Source organism: Oenanthe melanoleuca, chromosome 5 (assembly GCF_029582105.1).
Source record: "Oenanthe melanoleuca isolate GR-GAL-2019-014 chromosome 5, OMel1.0, whole genome shotgun sequence".
NCBI classification, from domain to species: Eukaryota; Metazoa; Chordata; class Aves; order Passeriformes; family Muscicapidae; genus Oenanthe; species Oenanthe melanoleuca.
In genome coordinates, this window is record NC_079339.1 from 56039473 (window position 1) to 56063779 (window position 24307).

Consider the following 24307-nt stretch of genomic DNA (forward strand, 5'->3'; position numbering starts at 1 on the left):
GCTCCAGCAGCCTGGGGGTTTCCTCCCTCCCCACTGAAACCAAACACAGAGGGGGTTTGGATTAGAAGAAATTAAGGAAAATAAACAAATAAACTGCACTCCTAAGGAGAAAGGTGGGGACAGCAGGTCTACCCCGCTGCTAGGCTGGGAGGGAGCTGAGCCAGGAATGAGATGGGGCAGTGGGGAGGGGGTCACAGGACTGGGCAGGATGCAGTGGGATGCTCAGGGCAGCAGGGAGGGACTGGCAAAGCCCACCAGCACCCACCATGGTGGGTATGGAGGGAGGCACCTGCTTCACTGCTGCCCAAGACACCGGTGCCAGGAGCCTGCCACAGACCAAGACAAGGGGATGTGCTCAGCAGACATTCCCCTACTCTCCCTGCAGGAAAATCATAATTCTCCTCCACCCCTTCCCTCCCCCCCACCACACTAAATGCCAGTGGAGCTCAGGGGAGTATTTAATCTCAAACCTCAGTAATCAATCAGTTCACCCTCATGCATGAGAAAGAGTCACAGCAGTAAGCACCAAATCCCATTTCCATCCAGCAGTACGATGGTTTAATTATGTACAAAGCATTTCCCTTTTATCATAAATCCTGGAGAGATCCAGGCAGCCCCCAGGTTGTGGGTGGGGAAAGACACGGTGGTGGGGAAGAACATGGGGAAGGGGTGGAAGAATGGGAGGAAAAACCATTATGGCAATTAGTTAAAATGACAATTTTCTATGGCTGCTCCACTTTGCCATTGGCACAGCCATTGTTTGACCTTGCAATCTGCTGTCCCAGAGGATGGGCAGCAAGCCCAACATCAGCCCTGCCACCAGAAGCTGCATTTGCTTCATTCCAACACACCAGGAAGGGTATGGGAAAGAGGGCATGGAAAATGCAAGATGGGCACACATGGAAAGACCTGCCCAGGCTGTGATAGAAATAACAGCAACAGAGCCTCTCCACAGGTGCTGCCAGACTTACCCCAAAGCCTGCTCACTTCAAAAGGAGCCTTCCTAGCCAGGTCTGAGCAGGTTTGGAATCCCTCTTTACCAACAGCTGTTATTTCCAAGTGCAGGAAGGGCTGGAGCAGCAGGACCATCACACAGCTGCCAGTGCAACAGGTAGGCAGATGAGAAATACAACCAGAGAAATGTCCAACCAGGCCAGCCCCGAGGGGCACAGCTCACAAATGGCCATGCTGACATACATACATATTGTTTCTAAACATAAACACGTGTGCAGACTTTTCTAATACACAGGAACCAAAGAGGGGACACCCTGCTGAAAGCCCATGTGCAGCCCCACTGCTCTCACAGAATGAAGGAAATGAGAAGCAGAGAGCAGGCACACACCCGCCTGCCACGGCGTGCTTTGGCTCTGGGAACGTTTCTGGGCTCTGCAGCTTGAGCTCTGACCTCCAAGAGATAGAAAATGGTCCTGGAGCTGCTCTGGAGGAGAGGTGGAGGGGTCCCTGGGGGCTCAGCCAGGCAGGAGAACAGGATGGAGAAGTGCTCATGGGGACAGCTGACCCAGTCCATGCCCAATGTCCAGAGGCCTTCAGAACACCCACTGTGCACAAGATTAAGTGAGGAACAAACACAATCCCAAACCCCCAGTGCACAGCAGAAACCAAGGTCCCCTCATCCATCCACAGTGCTCAAAGCAAGGGAAACAAGCTCAGGATTGGGAGGGGAAGGTTGGGGTTACCTCTGACTCTATGTGCAGCACAGCAGTGTTTCAGAACCCTCTTTTCCCAGGCAGATCCAGTGGCAGGCTTTGTAAACACATGTGCATTGCTTCCAAGGGCTCACAAAAGCAGCTTTTGGAAGGGGAGGTGGTGCAGCAACAGGAATTTTCCAATTCCTCTTGAGAGGAAGCATCACTCAGAGATGTGGAAGGAAAACCTACCTGTAACCCAGATTTCTGCACTGTGGTCTCCTTCACAGGCCAATGATCCCACCCCTCCCTTTTTTTTTTTTTTTTTTTTTTTTTTTTAATCCCTTCAATTTCCCCAAGATCTCTAACATCAGGAAATGCTTGGCACAACAGACTAAGCCCTCAAATTCCACACACAGGGAAACCATTGCTCTTACACCCTGCCTGAACTCTTTAGCCTGGGAGGTGCACAATTAACAGGGATCAGGCACCATCAGATGCTGGCAGCTGTATCCTCATCCTCTCCCAAAGAGCAGAACTTGGCAGTGCAATTCAGGACAGAGATACTCTGTGCAGTATCTAGAGCAAATTAAACCTCCCAGGCACAGCAGCAAGCATGGATTTATTGATTCATGGAAAATGTCCTTATAAATTACTTCATTCAGATCAACGGGACAAGACAAGGACTCTCCTCAGCAGTGAGAGGTTGCACTGCAGTCATTTCAGTCCCATGTTCCAGAAGAAATCTCTTTTTTAGAGCAGACATTTCTTACAGGGCTTTGGAGGGCTGGCAAAGGGCAACACAGAGGCCTGAGTGGACGATTTTTTTGCAAGCAAATAGGAAAAACCACTGCTTGACATCAGTTTCACAGCTGCAGAAACTCCATCCACACCTGCTTGTGAAGCTACATTAGAAGTGTTTGCTCTCAAAGTGGTTTCTCCTGGAGCATGGGGCTCCCAAACACTGTGGCTTGTTGATCTTATCTGCTTCTGATGGCTTAATGTGCTTTCATCAAGCTCAAACTCCCTTCAGGGCTACCTGAGGTCTGCATGCAGGATGCTGAGCCAAGGCTAAGGCCACTTTCTGCAAGTGTTTGTTCCAGTGGCTAAAAGCAGCTCCCATATAAATAAATACCCAGATGTCCCTGCTGGATGCCATTTTACAACTTCTTGAAAAGGCAAGAGGAGCATTCCCACTCCCCAGCACAAAACATTTCCCCAGCTTTTATGCACGTGCAGCTCTTCCCTGCACACCCATCAGCCAAACCAGGGCCAGGCACTGCCCTTGCACCATGGGCTCAGCAGCAGCCCTGCTCCTAAACTGCCTCTTCTGCTCATCACAGCTCAAAATGCCATTCCACAGCTCCAAACCACTGCCTGTGCTCCCTGTCTTCATATTACCTGCCAGCTTTGAAAACCAGCACCCACCCAAAGCCCACTTTACAGCAGCCAAGATGCTGAGTCACATCTGGATGCCTCCAGGATGGAGGGCTTCTAGGAATGCCTCCTCCTCCTGTGAACTCCCCCGCTGGAAACACTGAAACTACAATTATCTCAGCACATTAATAACCAGGGCAGCATCTCTGGCAGCAGGGTGGGGCAGGGAGTCCCAGCAGCAATGAGTTCAAGCTAGCAGGGCACACACAGCTGTGTTTGTGGTCCCTGCTGATCTGCCCTGCCTCAGCCCTTCCCCCAAACACACCCTGGGCACTGATCAGTGCTCTGATAAATAAACGTGCCTGGTCACATCTCTTCCCTCAAGCCACCATGGAGGTGGAGGGGGTGCCATCCCAGTGCCCTGGCTCTGCAGAATCAAAGTTAATGGCTTTCCCCATCCCTGGAGTGATGTGGTCCCCTCTCCTCCCAGCCCCAGGGCACAGCTCCTGGCTGCCCAGCATCCTCCTGCTCATGGGATCACATGAGATCTCACCTTTCCCAGCAGTGGAAACTGCAGGGCTGCTCTGCTCCAGGGACACAGGAGGGGAAGGACAAACTGCCCTGGCCCTGGAGAGCAGCTCTGCCTCCCTGAACTAACAAACTCACTGAAGACAAGGAGCTGGTCACAAGGGTGAAGCTGATTTTCCCTCGTTTTATCTAAAATTTGGGGCAGGCACCAATTTCTTCTCTGTGGTGGCCTGTGATGGAAGCTGAGGGAATGGGATGAAGTTGTGTCAGGGAGGTTTAGGCTGAATATTAGAGAAAGGTTCTTCCCCCAGAGGGTGGTTGGGCACTGAACAGGCTCCCCAGGGCAGTGGTCACAGCACCAAACCTGCAGAGCCCAAGGAACATTTAGACAACACTCTCAGGCACAGGGTGGGGTTCCTGGGATGTCCTGTGCAGGGCCAGTCAGACTCAGTGATCCTTTAGGGTCCCTTCCAGCTCAGGACATCCTATGCTTCCATGATAATTTACCTCCCCTCTCCATCTGTAAGCCAAATCAGGGATAAAGCAGGTCAGTGGCTCATTATTTAGGAACCATGATGAGACATATATATATATATATATACACTTTTTTTTTTTTAATTAAAGGGCAACTAATTTACTTAAACACCTCAATCTTACTTAATTATCCCAATCCAGGAGTTTGCTGGTGCATTTTTTGTTTTGTTCCTTTTTAAATAACAGAAGTAATCATCCCAGGGAGGGCAAACACCCATTTCCCATGAAGTCATCCGGGCTGGGACAGATGAGCAGAGTGTGAAGGGCTGGCACAGAGGGGGATAAGAGGGTTAAATCCAGCTGCTCAGAGATAAGCTGGTTACACACCAGGGCAGCAAATGGGGGAATATAGGTTTGCCAGCCTCCAGTAAATACCTGCACAAGGCACTTGCATGGCTGACACTGGGTATTTAACTCAGATGTTGCCAATATTAGAGACCCTGAAGCCACATCTCACTAAAGCTCTCCTGAGCTGCCTTCCTGGCTCCTCTGAAGCCAGCAACAGTGAAAAATTAAATAAGTGACTAATGGCTTTGAGGCCAGCATGGCAGGGAAGATGCATCAGCACATTTCACCTGTTGTTGTGACTTTCTGGTCTCTCAAGGACCCCTGTGAGGCCTGAGATGCTGTCACACAGGACAAACCTCAGGAGAGAACACACCCAGAGACCACCCAGCAGCTCTGGCAGAGCACTCACCCAGACAGAACAGGGTGCAAACAGGCATCCCCCAACACAGCCTGTGTGTCCAATCCCAGGTACATACACCCCCAGTTTGGAATAACACATTAAATTTCACCACCAGCCTTTCATTTCCCTTTTGCCTTCCAAGACTAAAACTTCTTCCAGTTGCTGCTCAAGCTGACCAACAGCTTTTTATTTCCCTTTGCATCCAGAAAGACAGAACTGCTGCTTCTGGGAATTATGCAGAGATGGAGAGGGACCTTTTCTCTGTCCTGAAGCCACCAGCCATGCCCAGGAAGGTGCAGCTCAGCCACTAAACTTTAAACCTGTCAGACAATGGAAATCTCATGGCTACACTGGAATTCCTCGTGCTTCCAAAACCTGCATCACACAAAACTCTGGAGCTGGGGCCCTCCACACAGATGCCCATTGGGCATCCCACACTTGGTCCAGACACAGGTAAGCAGGAGAGAGTCCCAGCCATGGGATGCCCCAATCCCACTCTTCCCCCAGCTCCATCCAGAGGCAGCCAGCTGCATCCCGTGTCAGTGTGTTTTCCATAATCAAAAAGGGAGTTAGCCTCCATAACCACAAGCCAAAGGGTATATTTAGCTCAGCTGGAAGACAAAGGAGATCATGTCCAGCACAGATTAAATTAGCTGAGCCTGCTTAGGCCAGGAGTGCCATCCATCCCAGCTCCCACAGGCTCATTCCCAGCTCCACACTCTAGTGGTCCCCCATGCAGGAACAGAGCTGCTCTATAAAAGCTCTGAAAAGCAAAGAGGTAGAAGAATGGGTCCAACAGGTTTCCAAAGCCTTGGGCAGGACACAGTCTCTCACAAGGGTTTGTGTCACCTGTCTAGACCCTGCAGCCATGGCATGGGATGAGGTGCAGGAAGCCACAGGGCTGCACCTCCTTCAGCCCACAGTGAGGAAGAGGATGACAGACAATGGAGAACCCTCTGAAACCACCCCAGAGCTCCAGTGTGTCCCCTGCACCCAGCACAGCACAGGAGGGCAAGGACCTTTCCCTCATGGTGCTCAGGACCTTTCCTTCAGACCTGCCTCCCAGGAAAAGGCTCATTTCTCCTGCCTAATTTCCATGGATGTACATTCATCCCCCACCTCCTTAGCTGCAGTCTCACACAGCTCAGAGATGCAGCCAAAGCCGTGGTTATTTTTACATTTTCCTCCCAGGAGATGCTGTCTCCACAGGGCAGGGCTGCCATGCCTCATCAGATCACTGCACCAAACCACCTCAGCCCCACGACAGCAGGATGAAGTCGCAGGGACACCCTGCCACCAGGTATTTTTCTGTCTCACTGGCATCACAACTCAGCAGCTTTTCAGTCAAGAGCATCACAGAAAAGCTAAACAGCACCAGTCCTAGAAGCTGTTCCAGCTCCTCTCTCCATAAGTCCCACCCAAGCATTGAAACCATCTTCTAATCATCCCAGTTTTAGATTTTTCTGAGGCTTTTGCATGGAACTTTTTGTCATGCAACTCTGGAAGGCACTTGCTTCGTGGACTCAGGATTCTCAACTTGACCCAAACTTCCCCAGCACAGAAAGTGACTGGGTTTGGCCATGCCATGATGTCAAGGTCCACAACATGAATTCCTTGATGGGGCTTCAGCACAGCATTCCATGTCCTTACACCCACATCTCTTACAGGGCACTTTTACACTGGGAGAAGGAAAAAAAGCAGCACTTCCATGAATAACCCAAGAGCTTTTGGAACTTAGGGAGTGGGGAGATGGAGAGCAAAATTCCAGGCATGCAGGGAAAAGCTGGTTTGTGCACCCCCAGGAGAGGACCAAGCGGGGCAGAGGGTGATGTGCTGCATCCACAGCACATCTGCAGCAGCTACACCCTGCAGGTTCACCCAGTGTTCTCCTTTCCCCCTTTCCCTGAGACCACTCTCACATCATTTGTCTATAACAGCGAGGCCAGGCATGCAGGGAAGGAGGAATCACCTGTGCACGGCTTATCTGTAGCTACTTCACAAATAAAAGTGATCATAATGAATGTTCACACCCTAGAAGAAACCCTGGTGCCCTTCCCCCTCCTACACCTCCCAAAGCAGAGCACAGCTCCAGCTGCTCTGCAGCCTTATCTTGATGCAGAAACAGTCTGGGACAGAGATAGAAGGGTTCCCCCAAGGCACAACTTATTAAAGGCATCTTCCCTTAATCGTTCTCTTCAAAAACGCTGCACCAAAGCGCCGTTCCCGTTCCCGGACTGGTTTTCATCACAGCAAACACCTCCAGGCTGGCAAGGTCGTGTGTCCCCCTGGGATTTTCCAGGCTAAAAATCAACCTAAGACCAGACAGATACAGCCAGCCAAGGCACTTTGGGGGACCTGCAGCTGAGGAGCTCCCAAACCCACCCAGGGATGTCACAGGAACGGGGGCCATGGAGGTTCCCTCTTAACCCAGCACTTTTCCCTCCAGCCACCGTAGGATTGCACACTTGCAGTCAAACACCTCCTAATCCCAGGCTGGGAGAAGCAGAGCTAGAGAACAGGCACACAAAGAGGCAGCAGCTCGCAGGATCCTCCCTGCAGCCAACGCCTGGCTGTGGATCCAACGCCATCCACTTCCATCCCACCCTGCCAGTAATGCATGCAGAACGGCTGGGCGAGGCGCTCGACAAAAATCTCATTTAGAGATCAAGACAAGCTTAATTGGTTTCCAGCCAGACCTGCACAAAGATGGGTTACTCCACAAATACAGTTGCTAATCTGCCCATTATACTCCCTAAGCTCCCACCCACAATGAAAAAGAAAATAAAGCGAAGATGCACAAAGGAATGCAGGATTTTGAGCGTGTTACTTCCAGCGAGGAACACGCCACGAGTGGTGGATTCTGCAAGAACAAGGGGTTTGCTTTTCTTTGAAGGAAAAGGATAACCAAGCGGTAAACAAAATAAAAACAAAAAGAGCTAACATAAATTAAATCTGCATTTTCCACAGGCAATCCCCAGCCATTCTAGATTCCTGAAGAGCATTTCCATCAGCTATTGTTTCTGTGGGCAGGCAGAAGCAGGGGAAAAGCTTACATGGCCAAGGAGATGTCACGTCACAAGTGACAGAGTAGAAAGGATGGGGAACCTCGTGATTAAAAAGCACAGGACTGAAACCCTGGAGAGCTGAATTCACTTCCGAGCTTGGCTGCAGAAAAAAAATAAAAATTAAATTCGCGAATTTCCTGTGTGATCACATCCTAGATGATTTATTCAAAGCCTGGTGTTGAAAAGCCAAGGGAGGGGGAAGGAAGCAGGAGGAGGAAGGGGAAGACATAGTCCTGTGAGCTTTTAATAAGCTTGGGGTTAGAGCAGCACTGCTAAGCTGTGAATATCCATCTGTATGGGGCTCTGCATGACCTGGAGCTGCTGCTGGGAAAGCCCTGAGTATCCCACAAGCTGAGGTCAGAGCCTGCCCTGCTGCTCTGCCCAGGTGTGTGCCATGGGCTCACACCACCACAGCCCCCAGCAGCATCCCACAGCCTTCTGTAGTGCTGGATTCCCAACAGAAACACAGCCACGTGCAAAATGGGAAGGTCAGGGATGGTTTCCCCTCCTGCAGCTACAAGAGAATTTAGAAAGAAGAACACAAAGCTGTCCCCTGAATGCAGCCCCAGCCCAGCTGCAGCAGCAGCACAGGTAGAGGCAGCACAGGTAGAGGCAGGTGATGAAAGGGACATTTGGTTACAACCTTCTCCTCTCCTGCAGCAGCCCAGGATGCCCAGCTCCAGCAAAGAAGGCTTGTTCATTTTCCTGAAAACAGTTCCAGTTCTGCTAGGTGGGAAGTGCTGCACCCAAGGGAGAGCTGAGCTGCAGATCCTCCAGCAGGACAGAGCCAAAAACCAGAGCCTGAAAGGACAGCAGTCCTGTGCTTGGGACCTTCACAGCAACATCCCCTGGGCTCCAGGGCACCTCTGCAGGGCCTTTGGCAGCAGGTCAGTTCAGAGTAGAGCAGAGAGACTGAGAGGTGTTTTTCCAGGACCTTCAGCCACGATGGGTGCTCACAAACACAAGCCCAGTCTCTGGAGTTGGACAAGAGCTTCCAGGCATGGAGATATGGAGTTGGTGCTTCCCAAAATGCTGCTGTGGGAAACCCAGGGTGAACAGATCCAAACTTTCCCTTTCAGCAGCGAGACAAGCTGTAATTAGCAGCACTGGGTCCAGCCCAGGGGCTGGATAAGGACGTTCCCGTGACAGATCTGACAAGGCGACTTTGGATATGTTTTCCTTGGCTTTTTTTCCCCCCTGGAAAAATGAGCACCCATTTTTCACAGGTCTTTTTGCCTCCACTCCGTGTTGCCTGGAGTCAGTTTCCCAGAGTAAGGACATTTCAGAACACACTGTAACAGCCCATTACCACAGCTGAACTCGGGTCTTGCCATCCCTCCTTCATTATCCCACACCCCATGGCATACTGAGGATGCCAGACCCCAAAGACACAGCCTCAGTTTGATTTTCACCAAAATGAAAAACACAGTCCAATCCACAAGGTAAAATAAAAACATGAACATGAGGCCACTGAGCTACAGCTGTGAGACATCACCACCACTGTCTCACACGTCTCTCACCTAGTTCAGCCTCATCCCCAGAGCCAACCAAAGCTTCCTATGATGCAACTACAAGCAATCCTTTGGAAATCAATTCAGAGAATTTTGAGGCTAAAGTCCTTTTTTGCTCTATTTTTCTCAGGATGAAAGCTGTCACACTATGAATGGCTTGAAAAGCCTGATGGAAGGTAAGTCCTAGTGTGCCAGCTAAGGGAACAGCACAATTTCATGACTAGGTAACCCAAATCACAGCCTGTCACACATCAGTGAGTTTGAACACAACTGTGACCATCACTGCATCAATTAAGAACTGACAAATTCTGCTGAAGTCGGTAAGTGGAAGAGCAGCATTTAATACATAAGTAAATGGGGGAAAAGCAATGAGCATAAAGGCTCAATTCCACCCCCAGCCCCAAAAGCAGAGTGACTGTAGGGATTACAATATTTACCATGCTCCAAAAATTTTCCTCAACATCTTTTTACTCCTTGTGATGGGCAGGGATTTCTCGTGGCTCCAGAGCCACCAGCTATTTCACATGCAATTTGCCAGCAGAACTCTCCATGGAAAAACAGATGGAGCTCATAAACGGATGTGAGTGATCCCCAAAAAGGTTCCAGCCTCCAAAACGCTGGGACAAGGAGATGGCACACTGAGGTCTGCAAGCCAATCTCCCAGAGCTTTGCTAAGCAAATGGCTTGTGTAAAGTTCCTTTCAGAACACCCATTTGAAGCACTGGCATTGTAAACAAGGTTGCTCCAGAGGCACCTGGGATTAGCACTGTGCAAACAGTCCTTGGCATGACTTACCAGAGCACCCAGGAACAGATCTGCAAGTTCAGCTTTTCTCTGCCTGATACTCACCCAGCACCATGGAACAAAACCAGAGCTCTGACAGTCTTTACCTGCTGCCTCCTGCATGGAGTTTGACACAGCACTTGTCACAGGACTTGATGGAAGAAGAAAACCCAAGGCCAGCAGTGTGGGGCTGGATGAGATCCAGCAGCAGGCTGGGCCAGTGTCCCTCTGCAGAGGCACAGCAGCTGAAAGCAGCGCTGGGGATGTGCAAGGAGAGCAGTGCCAAGCCAGACAGGGCAGCTGAACAGCACCAGGCAGCCCCAAGGCTTAAGGCACAGGGCAGCCTCTCCTCCCTGCACTGGGCACACAAGCCAAGACACTCCTTGTGCCTCGGGGGCAGAGGGAAGGAAACCTCAGCCAAAGCAGTCCTTTGCATGAGATTCCTGTGGAAGCCAGGCACGACAAGGGCGTCCTCCTCTCCTGACACATCTCCCCACCCTCAGCTCTGGCAAGAAGGTGCTGTGCTTCCCAGGGGCAGCAGCATGAAACAACAGGAACATGAAGGATGACTGGAGTCACGGCAGGGAAAGCTTTACACAAACAGATTTACAGTCATTTCCATCCACACGAGCATCCTTGAAGGAAACAGCTGCACTGGAGCACAGCTGACACAGACTCTCCAGGATGGGACATGAGCTCACAGCTCCTCTAAGCACCATTCATTAAGCTGATGCTGAGGCCAAGCAAAGAACAAGCACTCAGAAAAAACAAACAACCCACACCTCATGGCTAGGTAAGAGTCAGGTGAATGTGCAGCTCCAGAGAGCCACCTCAGAAAGGTCTGGACAAAAGAAACACTCAGGAGCAGCAGCAGGGCAGACCCACCATGGGCTGAACTCTATGTCACAGCACATCAGAGACAGAAGACATCTACCCCACTGCCTCCACGGCCATGCCACAGCAAACAATTAATCCTGCTTGTTTGGGGTGGGGGAAATGGTCTCTGAACTGCACCTCCATCCTCCTCTTCCTCCCTGCTGGACCTGGGAGAAAATCCTGCCAACAGAGTTTGCCTGTAACAGGCACCAAGCTGCTAGAAAAACACCTGAGCAACATAAAACATCTTTCTACATCCCCCTGTAACACACAGCACTCTCCTCCTCACACCTCAGACCTGAGTGGCTGCAGATCCCACCCTGAACAATGCCCCTCTGCATCCCCCATTTTAGCACTCCAGGTTTTTAAAACTCCAGGTTTTTTGTATTTTAATGACAAGTGCTGACCTCTCCTCCCAGCCCAAGTGGTGCAAAGCTGGCTCCCAGGTGCAGAGCACAGCCCCAGCATACAGACAGTTGTGTTCCTGCCCAAAAACAGGGAGGACTTTCCTGCTTGGTGACAGTCTGCCCTCAAATGCCCTGCGAGGATGCCCTGCTCGCTAGAAGGGGAGGCAAGCTGATCCTCACTCCTGCAGAGCAGGGGATGAACCAACACCCTGCAGAGCCTTCCCCAAAGCTGCCAAGCTCTGCAGCTCCGTTTTGCATCTTGGTACAGAGCCCAGTGCTGGTGTTCCACACACCACCCCCCAGAATCCGCCTCTGAATGGCACAATTTTGAATTGCTTCCTCCTGCCATACTGCCCCAAGGCAGGATCTGCAGCAGCCCAGCCCATTGCCACGGGAAACAGGATGAAAGCCCCGTGTGAAAGACAGGCAGGGAGCAGCAGGGAGCCAGGAGCACCAGGACATCCCACTGGGGTCTCCTCGGGATGGGCACAGGTCAGGTGGATTAACTGGGTCCTTCCCCTCTCTTTATCTCACCATCTCTGGCTGCTGCCAAGCTGTTCAGAGCTTTGGCACGGCTGCTTTCCACCCAGGGCCTGCACAAAAGGGAAGGAGCAGCCTCAGTGCAGAATTCCTGGCCACAGTCCAGACCCAGAGGTCGGTAATTGGGTCACTGGGTTCAGCTTCCAAAAACCATTCCTCCAGGAGGTGTGGTAAAGGCGGGCACGGCCACCCTCCCCACCGCAGACGGAGCCGGACACTCCTGCAGCGCCTGCACCACACCCTGCACACCTCCCTTCATTACCCTGCCATTAAATCAGCACAGGTGGCACAGGGTCAGGGCAGCCTGGACAGGGAGAGAGAGCCCTGACCTCCACTCAGGCTGTGTGGACAGGGCAGACATGACTGAGGTGAGCAGCACGTAGCTGAGACATCGCTATGCAGCGCTCAGCCCAGGAATGCAGAAGGGAAACATGAAGCCACTTGTCTGGCACGGCAAATAACCCTTCAATCATCCACCAGGCCCTGCCTGGGTTGGGAAAGAGAGGATCTCTGGTTGGGAAACAGAGGTTGTCTCTCTGGTTGGGAAACAGAGGATGTCTCCAGCCAGCAATGCACCAGCTCCTACCAACGCACCACGCCGCGCTGCTGCGCTTCCTCCGTGCCTGCAACTGAGCTCCAAACACAAAAAACAAAAATCCAAGCAGCAGCAAAGCCAGTGGCACTTACTGCAGGAAGAGAAGAGGGTTGAACATCAACCAGCATTAGCACCCATCAGCACTGGCATGAGGAGCAGCTAGCTGGTGGGTAAGAACACGCCTGTCCAACACCGCCCTTCCAGTCACGGCAATGTCCTGAATTGTTTTTTTGAATGTTTTGAGTTTCTCAAGACTCAGTCATGAGGAGCAGAACATCGAGAAACTTTCTGAGTCACGGTCACACTGACTCACCTGTGAGTGTCTCTAGGCTGGGCCATCCCATCCAGGCTGGCTGACTCAGGAAGGGACCATGAGCAGCCTCCTCGCCCAGGTGCTCCAGGCAGCACAAACCTCCTGCACTGAACACATTTACATTCAATTCCCCCCAAAAGGTGAACGCAGGAGGGAGCAGGAACAGGATGGGGCAATCAGAGACTCATGTGAGGGCACAGAGGCTGCTGCAGACCTGGGCACAGCATGGGACAGATGCCCTTGGGAATGACCCCACCCAGCCCCACCATGAGGAAAACACAGGCCAGATGTTCAGACAACTTCAGGCGTTAATTTGGTTAATTTGCTGCAATTCAGGTGGCTGGTGTTCAGGCCACACCAATCACCAAACAAAGCACTGTCAGCTCAGATCCTGAAACTCTTCAGTCAACTAACCACGTCCTCATGGTGTGCCAGGCCGCTCCTCTCATTTCCATCTCCTTTGGTTTTCTTCTCAGTGGCCACAAAGATATGAAAGGTTTATGACTCACTGAGCTGAGATTTTCTGTGCTACCCCAGAACTCCTGGTTCCTCAGTGTATTCCAGAATGTTATGACGTGCCACAAGGACAGAAGACACCAAGTGCAAATGGTCTCCTGAGAGGGCAGGAGGCTAAGCAGGCACCAGCACAGCTTTTCTCCCAATTAAGGAAGAAAGAAAAGAAGAATCAAAGGCAAACAGCAAATTACAACATGTATCTGGCAAGGGGCTGTGCAGCCTCTAATTTCTGCATTAAATAGAAAGTTGGGAATCACAGAATGGTTTGGGTTGGAATGGACCTTAAAGACCATTTAGTTCCAACCCCCTTCCTCTGGTTTAGGTTGTGCAAAGAGTATGCCATGAAGAGTGAGGGAATGCAATACTCAGAAGAGCTTCTGCTGGAATATTTAATGACATTCCAACCCTTAACTAGCTGTTTCTCTCATCCCCTAGTATGGTAAACACATAGAGTGAGTAAATCTATGTGACTTAGCATCTAAATTAACCAACACACAAGTCAGGATCATGTATTCAGTATTTCTGCCCCAATTTACGGCCCTTTGCTCAGATCAGCTCCTTTCTTTCAGCATGGCACTGACATCTGTTGTGTTGCATGAGTGAAAAGCACATATATGATTATCTTAAAAGAGAGAGAGGGGAAAAAATCAATGTGGACATGATTTGAATTTTATGGCATTCGGCTGCCACAACTTGCAAATAAACAGCTGTCCCAGCAGGTCCATGCAAGCTTAACAGCACAGCAGTAAAACACAAGGTTTTTCTTCCCCTTTAAAAGGGTTTTACTTATTAAAAAAAAGGATATTTTTATAAGAAAATAAATTGCAGGTTGAAGAATCATAGTTAGGTCACACTCAATTCCAGCAGAACAAGCACATCCTGCTTCACATGGCCTCACCAGTCACTCCACAGCAGTGGCAGCTTTCTGAAGCCAAGTTAAGATATTTAATTACCAGCATCAAGTCAGAAACCAAAGCGTCCAACAAAATCCTCATTTGTGAGCGAGGCCTGCAGAAATGTCGCTGAGCAGGCTTTGGCAATCTCCAAAGCTGACAGCTGGATGCCCTGGCTTATCGACTGCTAGAGCACACGCAGAGAAAAGCTCTGAATAGTTGCAGTGCTGAGCAAGGCAGCCCTGCCAGCCTCTTAAAAAGGCTCACAGAAATAGGCAGGCTTCATTTATTAATACTTCAGAGATAAAAGTGGCCGTGCAGGAGCAGCTCAGTGGGAGTCAGCGCAGGAGGAGGATGGGCAGACCACCCGCTCTGGGTGGTGCATCTGTCAGGATCCCCACACCACCTGCTCAGGTTGTGGATGCACCAGGTGTGTCTGCAGCCTGGGCACGTGGTGGGCTGCTGAAATGCACCTTCAGGGATGGAGCCAGCAGGGATGGTCAGTGCATGGAAACTCCATGGCAGGAAGGTGGAGCGAGAGGAGCCACGCTCCCGGCTGGCTGACAGACAGAATTTGTGGGAAGCCCAGTGCCCCAACAGCTCCATGTCCCCACTGCCTTGGGACCCTCAGCTGTGACATTACAGCGCGGGAAAGAGAGGAGGAAGGAACCAAAACAAAGCAGAGAAGCCAAGGGAGATAAACACGATCCAGTCAGACCAGCTGTCCCCGGGTCTCGCCTGTCCTCACCGAAGCAGCCAGCCCGCCGTGGCTGCCCCTTGCCTGCTCCCTCCTGCACCCCTGCCAGAAACAAAGGCTCAGATAAGGAGCCAGCTCAGGTCAAGACCGGTTTGACTCCGCTTCAAGCCCAGGGGAGCGGATTCAGCGCTGATTTTACACCTCACCCATCCTGTTTGCCTCCCCGGGGCAGAGGCCAGGACACAAGCAGGGTGCACGCTTGGCTGGCTGGACCCAAAAATCCCAGGGCCGTGTCAGGGCACCACTGGCAGAGCCACACACCAGCTGGGCGCTGGCCAGAGCCAGGAAGCGTCACTGCTTCCTCCTGTCCCGGTGTCACACAACACTGGGCGGCCGGAGATCGTGGACTTTGGCTTTTGCTTCCTGCTCCTGACAGAGCAGGGGCAGGTCCCGGCATATGGCCACGGGGAGAGCAGGGTGAGTCACTCATTAATCGAGGAACAGCAAGGTGGATGTCTGACCCGCAGGGTTTGGGGGGAACTGCACACCAAAACAAACGCCAGGGCTCGTGGAAAAGGGTCCAGATGCTGCAGGACCCACCTACTCCTAATGGAACCCAAAGAGGGGCAGGCAGGGAATGCCCATAGCTTTGGAATACATTGCTTTTGGCAAGGGAGGATAACAAGGTTGCACCACGTTCACAACTGAGGCATCACTACACACCAGCACCTGATTTTGTAGGCAGTGTCAGAATCAACCTCTAGAGAGGGAAAAAAAGGAAAGCGCTGGCTTCTCCCTCTGCGTGCTGCCGGGAGAAGCTGGCTGGCTGTACAATGCCAGGCATCTGCAGTGCTCAGGTCTGGCCAAAACCACCAGGGCAGCCTGTGCCATGGGCTCCCCAGCACCTGAAAAGGATCTCCTGATCCTCCACCTGCCTCCGATTTCTGGGCAGCCCCTCGGCCCCAGTTTGGCAGCACAGCCCTGTCGGTTCACGTGGCTTTTGTCAGGAGGAACATTATCATTTGTCTTTGCCTTAAATTAACCTTGATCCCCTAAAGATGCCGACAGACTGTTTCACACCAGCAGCGATGCAAGAGGCAGCGTGCTGTGAAAGCCACGAGCACTGCAGACCCCAGGGACGAAACCCCACTGCCCACACTGAAAACCTCGTGCCAAGCAATAGAGCAGGATCCAACCACAGCCATCACACACCAGCGGCAGCGGGTGCCAACCTCAAGGATCCACGCACCAAGGGCATTGTCCCTCCTCCAGGCAGACCCTTGAGCAGAATCCTCCCTCCCACAATTTTTGGGCGGGTGCAGCCGGTGTCAGACCCGATCTCCCCACCTGGTGCCTGAGCCACAGATCTGCTCGTAGCCAAGCCACAGCCCAACACCGGCACATGCCAAAATCCTACAGCCACATCAAAGCATCGGCTGGACCAGAGCACGCCTGCAGCAAAATGCGTGACACCAGCACCAGCTCGGCACATACGGATGATGAGGCAGCCCCAAACTGCTGTGCTATGGGGAGGCACTCAGGAGGCTGAGACCCCCCAAAGCCCGCGGGAGCCCCATCACGGGGGGGTCACAGCGGTGGTGTGGGAGTCGCCGCAGGGGTGGGAGCCGCCGTGCCAGCCGGCGCCGGGGCTGCAAGCAGCCTCCGGAGGCGTTGCCATGGAGAAGGCAGCGCAGCAGCAGCATCCCGCATCCCACGCCCCCGCCTGGGCGCCCCCTGCCCGGCGCCCACCGGGCTGGGAACCGCCCGGGACACGCGGGGACCGGGGGACACGCTGGGGCTGGAGGACACGCCGGGGCTGGGGGACACGCCATGCTCCGGGGGACACGCCATGCTCCGGGGGACACGCTGGGGCTGGGGGACACGCCATGCTCCGGGGCTCCGCAGCGGGGCGAGCACCGCGGGCCCGGGCGCTCCCCGCGGGCAGCAGCTCCCCGCAGCGCCCGGGGCGGGCTGGGACGCGGGCTCGCCTCCCTCCGCACGGCGGGGAAAAGGCAGAAAAGTCCCGGCTCCCACCCCAGCACGGCCGCGGGGTACGGGAGAAGGGCAACACGCTCCGGAAAATCCTCCCCAAACCGAAGGGGAGGAGCGCCCAAGGGCTCGCAGGACTCACCGCAGCGCGGCCGCCGATCGTGCCGGGGCGGAGGGCTCGCTGCCCCGCCGATCGCGCCGGGGCGGAGGGCTCGCTGCCCCGCCGATCGCGCCGGGGCGGAGGGCTCGCTGCCCCGCCGATCGTGCCGGGGCGGAGGGCTCGCTGCCCCGCCGATCGTGCCGGGGCGGAGGGCTCGCTGGCTGCCCCGCTCCGCCCGGTACCTGCCGGCGCGGCGCTGCGCTGCGCTGCGCGGCGCGGAGCCCGCCCGGCCCCTGCCCACAATGGGCCGCGCCCGCCCCGCCCGGCGCGCTGGCGTCACCGCCCGCCCGCCCCGGGACTGGGAGTGACGTGCGGGGCGGGGATCGGACAGCGGGGTGCCCTGCCGGGGTACGGCACCGGGGGTACCGCAGCGAGGGTACCGCACCCGGGGTACCGCACCCGGGGTACTGCACTGGGGGTACCGCAACAAGAGTACCGCACCAGGGTACCGCACCGGGATGCCCTGCTGGGGGCACGGCACCGGGGGTACCGCAGCAAGGGTACCGCACCCGGGGTACCGCAACAAGAGTACCGCAACAAGGGTACCGCACCGAGAATGCCGCACCAGGGTACCGCACCGGGGATGCCCTGCTGGGGGTACCACACCGGGGGTACTGCAACAAGGGTACCGCACCCGAGGTACCGCACCAGGGATGCCCTGCTGGGGGTACTGCACCAGGACGCTCCAGGCCCCGGCACTGCCCGTGCTGCAGAGGAGGAGGAGGGCAGGCAGGAGGACCAAGATAAAGTTTCACCCAGCTGGCGACATGGGGGACACAGACACACGGGATCTGTGTTGCAGCTGCCTGGCAGAGGCCTCCCAAGATGCGGCAGTCTCCGCTTGGATTTAGGAAATCGATTTTCCAGGGGTTCCCATTTCACGTGAATTACAGCAGCAATTGGATACACGGTTGGGTTCCCACATGTATGGGAATAACCTCGCTGCATGAGATGGCAGAATGGGCAGTTAGTGTTCTTGGTGCAAATCAAAACTCAGATCAAATTAATGGCGTGGAACATTTTACCTTAAGTAATTTTTTTTTTTTCTGGATAAGAGGTCAAGCTATTTCCATCTTGTATAATTCTTTTTTCTTTCTTGGCAATAACTATATGGGAAGGTTTGCAAAGCAGGAAGGGGTTTACTGTGATAGTGTTTCATATGTAGTCGGCACAAAAATTGATACAGAGACAAAGGAAAGTTGGGAAAGTAAAGAAAGAGCATCATCCTTAGAGGAGTTGATACCAAAACATGGAGTAAAATTACAGAATCACAAAACGGCTTGGGTTGGAAGGGACCTTCAAGATCATCTTGTTCCAACCCCCCTGCCATGGGTAGGGACACTTTCCACTAGACCAGGTTCTCATTGGCCTTTTTCATCTGGGCCTTAGCCCATCCCTAAACATCAAAATCTATCCCTGTACTCTTCCTAGGTCACCTGTCCCTGCTTCCATTGGCTTTTCCTTCTCACTCATCAGTTTGGGGAGCAGGTCTTTGCTCAGCCATGCTGGTCTCCAGCCTGCCTTGCTTGATTTCTTGCCTGTTGGGTGTTGAAGCAAATGGGAGGCAACAATCACAGAGGCAGTTTTTGGATAAAAGGTGTCAAGGGCAGGTTATCTGGGACAGCAAATACAATGATGGTGTTGTGAAACTGGCGAGACAAGAGGACAAACATCTGTACCAGGGCACAGGTTCTGAGAAATTATAACTCACAAAATCCACCACAGTCCTTGATGGAGCAAAATATGTGGTGGAAAAACGGAGATCTAATGGATATAGGAGATATTGATTTCCTAAAGGCTCTGACAAAATCCTTCATCAAAACATATTGAGGGGAGTAAGGAGCCATGAAAAAAACCTCAGTGGTTATAGACAAAAGCCACAAAGGCCAGAGTGGGTGGCCAGTCTGCACTGGAGCTATGAGATGGGGAGTTTCACAGAGACCTGAGCAGGGGTCTGAGCTCAGCATCTTCATCAGAGATGTAGGAGTGGGGGTGGCTGGGGACATGGTGAGGGTTTCTGGTGACACTGAGCTGCATGGGAAGGCCAATGGCACCAAACTGCAGCAGCACCTTGGGACACTCAGTGACAAAATGACAGATGGAATTCTCTGGAGACAAATATGAAAAAATGATCCCAAAAGTGATGAGCCTCACAGGGAGCACACCTTACATCATGCACATGGCAATGGGCTCTGAACTGGCTGCAACCCCCCAGGAAAAGGATCCCAGGTTATAACAAGGAATTTGATGAAAGCCTCAACTCATTGCTGAGCAGCAGTCAAGAAAGCAAATAGACGGGTAGGAGTTAATGTGGTAAGAGGGAAAACTGCTGCACAAATTCCTGGTTTGCTCTCCTCTTGAATACTGTGAGCAGCTCTGGCCTCTGTTCTCACCAAAGAACCAGTGATCAAAGATAGGGAGCATTTTTCACTGAGGTAAAGGGTTAGGCCAGGACTATTCAATCCAGTATTTCTATACAAACCTCAGGCTCAGGAAGTCCTGGAGCTGCATGCAGTCTGCTGTAAGCTTGGAGAGTTTATGGGAAAATATCCCTGAACACTTCTCATAGCCCTGGCTTATCATACACCATTAGCTATGAGAGGATGCTGGGCAGGATGGTCCCTGCCTCCCACCCAGCAGAGCTTTCCTTTTGCTCTTCCATTCATCTTTTCTTCCTCTTAAAATGCCTTCCCAGAACCCCACTTCCTACTCTTCTCCTCTTGAAGGACTTTGTTTAACCATGGAGTGATGGCTTGATCTGGAAGCTCCCAGCCTGGGTAATCTGCTTAATGGTTGGCATCTGGAATTACATCTTCCTCATCGAAGCAGCTCAGCCATTTTCTTGTAATTGCCTCCTTGGAACTTGTTTGGACGCTGCTTATCAAGCCCCATTGTGTTGCTTTCCTGCTTGTTTTTCCAACAGATGCCTATTAAATTAAGCTCCTGTATTCAGGCAGGAAAACCCAATAAGCAGCTGCCCAGAGCCTCTCTGGATAAGTAGGACACATGCAATAGTCATCGAGTGACATTGATGAGCATCCGGCCCAAGAAGGGAGAGCATGGGTACCAAGCCTGCCTGGAAAATAATCCTGTAATGCCTTGTAACAGGAGGGGGTTGCCAGGGTTTGCTCATTGCATGAAAAACTAAACCAGGACTTTCTCAGAGCTGAGGGAAAGAAAATGGGTTTCTTGTTCTAAATCTGTAAGGATATACTTGGTAGTGTTCATCATTAGATGCTCGCTAGACCCTAATAAATGTTCTCTGAGACCATTCCATGTCAGATCAATACTGTCTTATCCCTGGGGAAAGGTTTTTATGTGTCTGTTCCAGTGAAACTTAAAAGGACACTCTTGATTCAGCTGACAGTAATGGAATATGGAACCCATCCCCTTACAAGAATTAAATAAAATTGATTTGGGGGGGAAAAAGCCCTCTCGAGGTTATAGTCTTTCACGCTGCACAGATGATATTGCTCAGCAGAAAAACAGGCCACAGCTTTTATTTAATTGTTGTTCTGGTTTAAACAGAAGACTTGCACCAAAAGGACAAAACCACCATCTGAGCCCCTAGCACCATCCCAATCCATTGGAGCTTATGGGCAGATTTCCATCACAGCAGCCAGGGCTGGTTTTGGCTCAAAGGTAGGAGACAGCATTGTGCTTTTTGTTCTTTGATTGGAGGTTTTTAGAGGACCTTTAGCAGTTCTGTATCTGGGCTGGGATGTTCTGTGTGAAAACAAACCACACCCTAAACCAATGTTATCTCCAACAGCTCCGAGCCCGATCTCACCCCAGGATCCACATCAGCTCCCTGCAGCTGGCAGGGGGAGGAAAGCTCCAATGTAACATTTCAGAGCCTCAGAAGGGAAAATAAACGCATTCCCAAGGCAGGACTCAGCCGGCTGGGAGCGTTAGCAAAGACTCCGTGGATTTAGGCCCTGATTCTGCAAAGTCCTTAAGCTTGTAAGGAATTTGTAATTTGCTTGTAAGCAAATTCCCATCCGCTTCAGTGGCATTTAATCACATGTACATAAGTGCTTTATGGTGTACCAGGGAGTTGTACCTTGGTGGAGGTGGGGATATTGGGAGCCCAAGCAACCAAATTCTTTTCCAGTGTGTTCAGAGGAGGGTAAAATCAAGGAATCATATTACAGAATCATAGAATGGTTTGGGTTGGAAGGGATCTTAAAGATAATCTAGTTTCAGCCCTGTTGTCATGGGCAAGGACACCTTCCACTAGACCAGGTTGCTCAAGGCCCCACCCAGCCCTAAGAAATAAAGGTCTTTAAAGGTCTTCCTAAGAAATAAAAAATATAAGAAATAATTGGAGAGCAGATTGTGAGACTTATTGCAATCAGCTATAACAAGGTCTTGCTCCAGCCATGCCCTGTTTAAACCCACTCTGCTGGGAGATGCTGAGAGAACACAGCCTCTCCTGGCTGCTTCACCTGAGAGAACACCATGCCCTATGGGAAACAGATGACTCAGATGAGCAGCAGAGAGATATAAAGCACTTGTAAGTGTGCTGGGGGTGTAGGAAGCCCTAAATTATCTCAGTGCCTTGGTCAGAGCCCTCCACCCCACCCCTCTCTGTGCTCCTGTCATTGCCTTCCTCCTTTCTCCACTGGTCCCTGCAGCTGCCAGAAGCCCCTGGTGCTTCCCCTGCCATCCATCCTCTTGGCTGTTTCCTGTGAGATGCTGTGCCTGTGGCCATGCCCTGGTTTGGATCATCTTGGTACCTGGTGTGTCTTTGGCAGGCTCCTGACACTCAGCTCCTGATTGCTCACAAAGCCAAGGGTCAATCTTCCTCCCTGGACTGTGCTGCCAGCACCAGGCTTCACCCACAGCCTCGTGCCAGCCTCAGGTGCTGGGTCTGGGGGAACAAGTATTGTTCAGGGTGGCTGGATGGCTCTCTCTTCCCTCTTAGACTCCCCAGCATGGCTAGAAAACAAGCCATTCCTGATTAGGAATCTGTAACTTTGCCCAGGTCTTTTTTCTCCTTCCTATTCCTAGAGATGATTTGCACTGAATTGCTGCAAAAGGTACCAAACAAACAACAATAACAAAAACCAACCAACCAACCAACCAACCAAACAAACAAAAACCAGAACAAATTTTCAATGGATGACATTTCAGTGCCCTGTTTTCTTCCTCACATCCGTGGTTATTTATCTCCTGAGAGCAGGGAAGGAGGTGAGATGAGGGGTAGCATCCAGGGAAGAGGTGAGGCAGGAGGAAGAGGAGTGAAGGGCTGGGAGAGGGGTGTAAAGAAAGGCGTGCCTCTCTCTCAAGGCCAGGGATTGCTGCAGATTTCCACCAGCTGTTGCTGGGGCTGTCAGAGAAGGGTTTAACAGGGATGTGTGCACACATAGCCTACAGGGAGAGCTGCTTTTATTTGTTCACATCTAGCAGGGGTTGAATTTATTGCTTTTGCAGAGAGGCCAGCAAAAAGCCAGAGCATCACTTAAATCCCATTTAAAACCTCAGATTAAGGCTTTGCAGGAAGGGAAAACAGGGAGGTGGAAATGGCCTGACCAGATCTGGCTCCGTTGCTTGGGGGAGTGGGCTACAGATCCACGTGGCTACAACAGCCAGGGGGACAAGTGAGGCTGTTGTTTCATCAGTGGAGCATCCTTTGCTCCAGACCTGCAGCAGGGGCAGAGTGAGGAAGTGCCAAGTCACCTTACACTCATGATGAGCTTCCAGCCTCTTATTGGAGCATAAAGCACTTAACCCCCAGGTCATCAGGTGGGTCCCAACATAATTCTGCTGTCCATTAAGGAAAGGAGCTTATCCAAAGGAATTAGGAACCATCATCAAAGGGTTGCATTTGGAATATCTTAATCCTCATGATTTTTGACATGATTCAATATTCTATACCCATCTTATTTTTGCAAGTTTCCTAAGGCACTTCTTGGCAGAATTTGCCCAAAGTGATTCAGCCAAGGTCATTCTCAGTCTCTTGTCGACCTGGGAATGGCTCATAGATACCCCAAGTGCTGGCTGAGCACAATAAATCACAAAACCCTCTCCATCTTGCTCACTATTTTGGTCCTCCTGATCTGTCCTGCATCATTAAATTTTTACAGTGCCTGACTCCAGATGACTTAAAGTTTGTGCCTCCTGTCTCCAGTAACTGCAGAGCTAAGAGGTTTTATTCCTCCCAGCACAAGGGCTGGAATGTGAAGACTCAGCGACCAGCACAGGCAGGAAAATGTCTCCCATCCCTGACAGCTGTGTAACTGGACATACGTGCTCCTGGTATCTTTCAGAGCATCAGTGTGGCTTTTCCAGGTCCTGGTGCTGCATTTCTTTCTAAACAGCAGAATTCAGGACAGATCTGTTACAGGACTTGAACAACGATGTTGCAGCCAGCAGAGCAGCATTCCTGCTGCATCTCTGCCAAGGGACCACATCCTGCATGGATGGAGGGAGCTCAGTACTGCTCCAGGCTCCCTGCTCCATCCCTGGGCACTCCTGGGGTGACATCAGCACCATGAGATCATCTCTCTTGACTGGCTATATTTTCTTACAGCTTTTCCCTGGAGGGCTTCTGGTTACTCTCTGGTTGCAGTTTCTCTGCTGCAAGGACTTCTGCAGGCTCGTGTTCCCTTTTCCATGGTGCCCAGATGTTGCTCCACCCCAGGGTCTCCATGCAGCTGTGGCTCCATCGGCTGTCAGAGCCACTGAGCTCGGAATGTTTGTGATGGTGAGGTATTGCAGCCACCTCTGGCTGATGCAGGCTGTACCCACAGCAACAGCCCTACTGGAAGCTTTTCCTGGCTTGGCATGGGGTTGAACTCTGCAGGAAAGATCTCTTTCAGCCTTTTCTCTCCCCAAGCACACAAACCTCTCCTCCTCCATCTGCCTTGCAGTAATTTTAGGTCCATGCACAAGGCTCTGCTGATACTCTGGCAGGATGTCCTTGGTATCTAAAAGCTGCCCACGGCTGGTGATGCTCAGAGGTCTCAGACTCGGGTTGCAGCCTTGGGAGAGCAGAACCTCCCTGGTACGGGAGGAGCCCCTGGGAGTGCAGGGATGAGCAGCTGGGGGCATTAGGAGGTGTGGCAGTAACAGCAGCCTCCCTGTGGTGGATGGAACCCTGAAAATGCCTTCACTGCCTGGGATTACTGGTGACAAAAGGGTGTTGCTAAACAGAGAGGGAAATCATGGCACAACAACAGCGAGA

The 24307-nt window shown here is 52.0% G+C and overlaps 1 protein-coding gene across 1 annotated transcript in view; it reads right to left on the reverse strand.

The window, feature by feature from the left end:
• DAAM1 (dishevelled associated activator of morphogenesis 1) overlaps positions 1-17346 on the reverse strand; it is an 85278-nt gene extending 67932 nt beyond the window's left edge. Inside the window, exon 1 of the mRNA XM_056493067.1 lies at positions 17101-17346. The gene's annotated coding sequence lies outside the window, so the exon portion shown is untranslated. The remainder of the gene's footprint in view (positions 1-17100) is intronic.
• Between the last annotated feature and the right edge of the window lie 6961 nt (positions 17347-24307).